This window comes from Melopsittacus undulatus, chromosome Z (assembly GCF_012275295.1).
Source record: "Melopsittacus undulatus isolate bMelUnd1 chromosome Z, bMelUnd1.mat.Z, whole genome shotgun sequence".
Taxonomy (NCBI): Eukaryota; Metazoa; Chordata; class Aves; order Psittaciformes; family Psittaculidae; genus Melopsittacus; species Melopsittacus undulatus.
Window position 1 is genome coordinate 9,372,008 of NC_047557.1, and position 7,676 is coordinate 9,379,683.

General features: G+C 46.8%; 1 protein-coding gene across 5 annotated transcripts in view; it reads right to left on the reverse strand.

The window, feature by feature from the left end:
• UBAP2 (ubiquitin associated protein 2) overlaps positions 1–6,993 on the reverse strand; it is a 134,953-nt gene extending 127,960 nt beyond the window's left edge. For all 5 annotated transcript variants that reach the window (XM_034072989.1, XM_034072988.1, XM_034072987.1 and 2 more), the window contains exon 1: positions 6,957–6,993. The gene's annotated coding sequence lies outside the window, so the exon portion shown is untranslated. The remainder of the gene's footprint in view (positions 1–6,956) is intronic.
• Positions 6,994–7,676: the final 683 nt, after the last annotated feature.

A 7,676-nucleotide genomic window follows, 5' to 3' on the forward strand; every position in this document is an offset into this window, starting at 1 on the left:
TGTGTAATTCTGCGAAGTTTTGGCTTCACTCTCACCGTAGTTTATACTTCACACTTCACTACACAATTTACTATCCACAAAATTCCTGCATGAAACATATATAGGACTTGAGCAACTTATCACTATCAGACAAGCAAATAATACAGTCAAATAACAGAAACATGGAACGGTTTGGGTTGGAAGGGATCTTAAAGCTCATTCACTTCCAGCCCTCTGCCACATGCAGGGACACCTTCCACTAGGCCAGGTTGCTCCCAACCCCATCCAGCCTGGCCCTGAACACTGCCACAGGAATGGGGCAGCTACAGCTCCTCTGGGCAACCTGTGCCAGTGTCTCACCACCCCCACAGTAAATAACTTCTTCTTTGTATCTTATCTAAATCTATCCTCTTCTTACGTAAACCCATTCCCCCTTGTCCTATCCCTACCTGCCCTTGTAAAAAGTCCCTCTCCGTCTTTCTTGCACCTTTAGGTACTTGAAGGCTTGTACTGCTATAAGGTCTCCACAGAGCCTTCACCTCTCCCAGCTAACAATCCAAACCTTCTCAGCCTTTCTTCGTGGAAGAAGTGCTCCAGCCCTATGATCGTGTTTGACCTGTCTCTTTCCTCACGGAACTGGTGAATGATAGTCTCCAGTTAGAGAGTAAAGACAAACAATTACTTCTTATTTGGAAGCACAGAAATTATTTGGATTTGAAACGCACATCTTATTTTTCACAGCACTTTCTCTAAACACATATCCCAAAACCACCCACCTCTCCACCTATGAAGAGCCATGAATTACTGTTACCACCACCCCTGCTAAATTCAATCTTTAATCCACCTCCTTCTCAAAAGCATGTAAGAATATATGGCTTTGAGACTGCCTGAAGGACTACAGATATTTGACTATGTCAAGTAGTTTAACCTAGAGAAGAAAGCTCTTGGGGGGGGGGGGGTGTTTCTCATCAGTGCATCTGAATACATGAAGGGAAGGTACACAGAACCAGGCTGTTTCAGTGGTGCCCAATGACAGGACCACAGATAATGTGCACAGACTGAAACACAAGAGGCTCTATCTGAGTATCAGGAAATACTTTTTCACTCTGAATGTGACTGAGTGCTGGCACAGTTGCCCAGTGAGGTGGTAGAGACTCCATCTCTGGAGATACTCAAAGGATATGCAGATATGGTCCTCAGCAACCTGCTGTTGGTGGCTCTACTTGAGCAGGAGGAAACAAGATGACCTTCAGACGTCCCTATACAGACCTCAGTCTATCATTAAATGAAGGAAAACACAAGTCATCTAAGAGAAGAGCTGTTTTTAAAAATGCCCCACAAGCCTCATTAGGGACAACTCTTGAAGCTCTAGCACTTCTGCTCAGACAGACACAAATGAAAATCAAGTGAATGCCTGTTTGTCTATCTTTACATCAGGTAGGGTGAAAGTCACTGGAAGTCTACACACAGCAACATACACTACTACGTCAACAGAAAAAGTGATAAACAAAACTGGAGTACACGCATAAAGCTGCAAGATGCTTCATACTTGCAGTGGTAATAGAGAGCTACTCAAGAAAGAGAATAAACATGTTTTCTCAAGATGCAAAGAAAAGCTCCTGGGCATGGCTGCTATCTGGACATCAAGCAGCAGCAGAGAAACACAGCAGGCTGAGGACATGTATTAAAAGGTTTTTGCAAACTTTGAAGAAAAAAAAAACCAACCACCACTTTTGCATACTCTTTAAATTGCCTTTGCCAAGCTTGTAACACTATTCCAATCCTTCTCTAAACTGAATTTCAGACAGCTACCCCTTAGCACTCACCCGATGTTCAAAACACTCAAATTCATTCCTTGGCTAATAAATGAAAGTGAAGCACAAGACTGAGAAGTGAAGTACTGCAGGCGCTCATCACATTTAGTCACCCAAAGTTAACATCAAGCAACTTAGGTCCCTCTTATGTTGGTCTCAAAATGGATCACAAGTCACTGGTCTGAAGAATGTGTGACTGAAAGATGAAATAAAATCCTACTAAGAGAAAACATATGTCCCTTGGGGTACATCCCATCAAAAGCAAGGACCAGAATTTCTTGAATACGATTTAGTATGTACAGCCTGCCACCAGGATTCCTTTCAGATCCATGTTGTTGAAACTGCATCTCAGACAACATGCAAGTTCCAAAATCAAGGAAGAATGTAAACACAGAAAGAAAAAACGAAAGAAATCAGCAACAGCCTTCAAACACAGTGAAACTTGACAAGGACAACGTGATAGTATGAGATAGAGGTCAAGTGTTTACCATAGAAAAAACATGATTCAGTTCGCATTTAAAAGCAAACAGAAAGAGGAAACAAAGTTTTCAGAAGCCATATGCTTCATTCTGTATTACGGTATCTACCATTCTCAAAACACTTAACAAAACAAAGACAGTAAGTAAAGAATTCACTTTCTTTGCTAAAAAAACAATCTCAGTATGGTCTCTAAAGCATCATCCTACTTCGAGGAACAACAGCTGTATTTCTTGACTAAATGCTCTAGATGAAACCTAAGCCACACACAGTAAATCTGCAAAAATACTTCCTCCTCTACATCTAACCATTAAATGCATTTAGGAATATGATCACAGCTACTGAATTCAAATATTACAACTTCAACCACAGAGCTGCCTAATATATTAAGATAGGCTTTTTTACTTCCCCACTAAACCAGGTTAACAGAAGTGCAACCTGATGATTCAAATCTGGAGGTTAGGAAAGTATTTGCGTTTTCTTCAGTTAACTTTGGATTCAAATACTTAATGATTCTGTAACATAAATGCTGCTGTATCTTCTGCAGATTTGGAATAAACTGTTGCCTGCTTCATAAACTTAAAAAAAATCAAAACTATAAAATTAAAAATATGAGTACTACTCTGGGCAAACCTTCAGTCTCAAGACAGATCAAAGCTCGTTCAACATAGGAAACATTTCATTGTTTTTAATGCAAATGCTACACTCAGCCAGGTTAAGGACTCCTCCAAGCTCATCTGCTGGAAGACTGATTTAAGAAGGTGGGGAGAAGGGAAGAGATAAAAAGCTTGACAAGTTTACCTTTAAAAGAAACCCCAGTATCTTGCAGCTTTCACAAAGAAAGCTGGGAAAGAAGAAAAAAAAAAAGGATTTCAAGAGGTGGAAACAACTCCATGCAAGACAACTGTGCACAGTTGTTGACAGAACCTATCTTACAAGTTTTACCATCTAGAAAGAGCAAAAATAAACAGTATGCTCAGCAAAATAGTTATGATGCAGTAAAAGCAAGATGAGCAAGCCATGAGATCTTAGGCATCAGACAGTATCACCTCTAACCTATCTGCCTTTAGTCACTGTTTGGCCTCTGCAGCACTGAGAAGCAGGGGGTTTGGGGGAAGGGATGGAGAGTACCACAGCTGTGAAACAGACTGCAGGAGCTCCTGGTGGACCAGGAGTTCTGACAAACTGCCAGGTTAGACAGCTAAAATTAAAGAGTGTGGACCTCCATGTTAGAGCAAAATGGAGAAACCCTTTGTATGATTTTTGTAAAACATAAACCTTAAGTAATTGTAAAGGAGCTACCTGATAACCTTTCATCCTGGCTCTCACTTTAATGAAAGTATCTTGTTTAAAGAAGTTGTATGAAAAACAGTACAAGTCCAAACTAGGTCTTCTCTGAAAAGCAAAGAGGACACAATGGGCTACAAGTGAGCAGACTGGACCCAAAATAAAATCAATGAAAGGCTCCAACAGAACAACAACACATAAGCGGATATTATTTGTATTTCCTTTAGCACCTTCCATTAAGTAGTTACGAAATATACAAATACAACACTGCATGTCGCCAATCTGTCATCTCATAAACGGGACAAGTCACTTGGCCTCTCTTTTACCAAGGTCACGCAAGGCTGTTGCAAACCTAAGCTCAGAGCGTAGGTCTTTCAGAGTCCTGCTCATGTGCTTTAACCAAGAGACAAAGATGAATAAACAGGATTAATAAAAGGAAGTTGTGTTCTTTCATGAAGAACCTATTCCAAGTCCTGGTACTAAACATTACTGAAACTGCAAGTAAGTGTTACTATTAATAGTAATACTAGCAATACTAATTATTAACAAAGTATTAATAGTCTATGATACACAGATTTCTCAAGCACTACTAATCAGCACACTATAGTACTATGATCAGTATCACTAGGGGAACACCAGCAATAAATATAAAACATACCAGAAAACTGCATTCTATGAGGAAAGCATCCTATGAAATAAAAGTCCATGGAAGAAATGTTAAACATCAAAAAATTGCTTCTGAGTTGTGAAACAGTTGCTTAAAAATTGGAAGAACTAAAGGGAAAAATAAATAAAAAGCTTCTGGCAACAGACAAGGTTTTTTTTGGTTGGGTCTTCCCTTAGCTTCTGGAGATTTTAGTGGCAAGTCTGTAACTCCAAAGTCCCCCTCAAATGGTCAAATCCTTTTGCAAGTTGTGGCACCAGGAATTTTCTTGAGGACTGGCCAAAACAAGGCAAGTGAAATGGCCTAGATTTCTGAAGTGGTATGCCTTTGTTTTTATTGTTATAAACACTTTTAAATCAATACATGTGTAAAACTGCAACTAGACCAAAGCAGAATACAGTCTGCACAATTCCTGCTCTTCCCTACCTCCTTTAAGTTACCAAGACTTAAAAGATATATAAACAAACAAACAAAAAAAGAAGTTGAGGTTATAAACACAAAAAGCTGGCTCGCTTTCCAGACTGGGCATCAAAATTGGTTTACACCAGTTAATCCAGTTTCTCCATGTAACCCCTCCAGGAGTCCCAAAACATCATTAATGCTGCATAGTGATTTAAGCCTTGCTTGCTTTCAAGTTACCTAGTGTAAAGTTAAAAATAAATTCTTTAAACAAGTTAGGTCAAACCACCACAGAGAGATTGGGCCTAGGTATAAATACTGACTCAGCCAGGTAGGAATCCAAACCCAGATTCCACTAGAGATGATACAACTGAGGGAACTGCTCAAAGGGCCTTGTAAATACTAAAAAAGCAAAGCCTAAGAAGGCCGAGTTGTTGCCGTTTGTAAGGGCTCCAACGGCAGGCAAGTGCTGCTGCTCCAGGCCTGCACATCCTCCCCCTCCCTCCCCTTCATACACAACCAGCTCCAATTTCTCTCCCTGAAAAAAACAGCTGCTCTCAGGCGAGGAGGGCCCCTCCATTTCAGCAGCCACCATCACCCCAGTGGCTATCGCCTTGATGGGCTGCTCTGTCATAAGCATTCAGCATTTAGTCTAATTGAGATGATTAGGGACCAATTGCTGCTTGGTAGCTAAAGTGAGCTTCCCCTTACACATAGTTCCACACTGAATCCAAAGTTTCCCTTCCACAGGTCTCCCTGTTCCTTTGACAACAGCCAAGAGGGCTCTGCACATCCATGCTCCTGATGACAATACACCTACAAGAAAGAAGCTTCAAACCAGGTTCACCCTGAACAACTCCCAGGTGGCATTCAACAGCACTGCAGACATTTCAGCACAGATTTATAACTCTGCTTCACATCGCAGAGTTCAGATCTCTACCATCAGGCTCAAAGGTGCACCTGGTGCCTTTCTACATCCAGTTTCTTGGGGAAAGGCTTCTACTGGTTCACTTTCCTGCTGTGATTTTCTTCAGCAACAAGAGCAAACACAGACAAGATTGCTTTCTTGTTTTTAAACATCACCTAAGCCAGCCCTGACTTCCAGTTCTCAGCAAGCACACATAATCAGCGTTGAGAAAGGACTAGGTAGGGAAGGTCAACACAGAGAATGGTTCATTCATTGTCATGCCGTCTAGTAACCTACTAGTTGCTGCCTAGATGTTATTGTCAGGGAATTCTGTAACTATGACACGGCTGCCCAAGCCCCCAACCCAAAACAACGGAAGGAGATGAGGTAAGACAACATGGAAATAAAGCCCCAGACGAGGCACAAACGTGTAGTTAACTCACTCCCCTGCTCCTTCCCCGTGCTGCCAGCCCTCCTTTGGCCTGATCCAAGATTAGGAAGGGATCCAAAGGCGCACACACCCCCCTCCACAGGGGAGTCCAGCTGCATCCCCCTTCCATCACACCCTCCCAGCCCACATAGCCAGGGTAAGTACTAACCCGTCAGGAGAGAAAGCACAGCTGTAAGGAAACAAGAAACAAGGAGGACCGAGCGCAGGACCACCTCCACAGAACGGGACGAAGGAGCAATGCAAACCTACCGGGGGTCGGGCGGGCTCTCCCTGCTCACAGGAGCCGCCACAACCGCGGCCTACTCGGCGGCCTTGAGGAGGGCAGAGGAGAGAAGAGGGGGGGGCAGCAATCTAGGGCAGGGCGGCCGCCTGGAAAAGTAGGGCAGAGCCACCACCCACCCCCCCCCCGGCCTCAAACCCCTCAGCACCGGGCAGGGGCGGCCCCGGCACACACCAGGCTCGCATGGGAGCGGGGGCCGGGCCCGCCGCCGCCTCAGGGACCAACGGCCGCCCGCTGACCGTTGGGAGGGGGGCGGGGGGGGGGGGAAACCCTCCCGCGGGGGCGCGCGCGGGCCCACCACCACACGGCGCGAGCGCGCGCGCGCACCCACCCCCCTCCCCCACTCCTCGCGCGAGTGCGGGAAACGGAATTGGGGGGGGGGGGAGGGGAAAGGGGGGAGGGGAGGGGGGGGGCCGCGGCGCGAGGTACCTGCCCAATGTGCTCACAAAGCGGCGGCGGAGCCCACCACCGTCACGTGACCAGAACCTCGCTCCCCCCTCCTCCTTCTCCTCCTCCTCCTCCTCCTCCTCCTCCACGCGCGCGCGAGGCCGCCCCCCCCCACACACACACACACATACACACCACCACCTCCTCCACGTGACGTGACGTGACGTCACGTGACGTGACGTGACGCGTTCCCCCCCCCCCCCCCCCGCTCCCTTCCCGCCGCTTTCCCGCGCAGCTCACCCCGCACGCACCGCTCAGCGCGCGCCCATCCACCGGCCCTTCCGCCTGCCCCCGGCACCACGTGAGCAGGGACCACGCCTCCAGCACGTGACAGGGGGGGAGGGGAGGGGGGTGGAGCCGTTTCTGGCCCCGCCCACCGCCGCCGCGCTGAGGGGAGCCGTTACCCTGAGGGGAGCCGTTACCCTGAGGGGCCGGACCGGGGTGACCCCGTTGTGGGGCCGGGGAGCGGCCGCCATCGGGGTCTCTGTCAGCGGAGGATGGACGAGCAGGCCCGGAAGGAGCAGTGTGGAGACCGAAGGGCTCCGAACCCCCCCCCACCGTCCCCAGCGCGGCCTGTGCCGGTTCGCTGCCATGGCTCGGTTCTTCTCTCGCTGGCTGAAGGAGCGTTTCGAACATGGAGGTCTTGGGGGTTTATTTTAGGTTTTATTTGTTGTTATAAGGTGGGTTTTATCTAATGCCTTACAGGGTTTTGGCAGGAGCGACTGTGAGTGGTTTATGTCACAGATAACAGCCTGTTCAGGTTGCCTGCTCATGCTCATTATTACATTTGGTGTTTCTGCCTCCGACTGAGCCAACGCACGTTATGGGCTTTCCAAAGCTCCCTTGTTTCTTCTCGAGTTATTGTTATGGGGCTTCATCTCTGGTGAGTAAGTCCAGAGGAGTCCATGGAGCTGCTGCGAGGGCTGGAGCAGCTCTGCTCTGGAGCCAGGCTGAGAGAGCTGGGCTGGGGC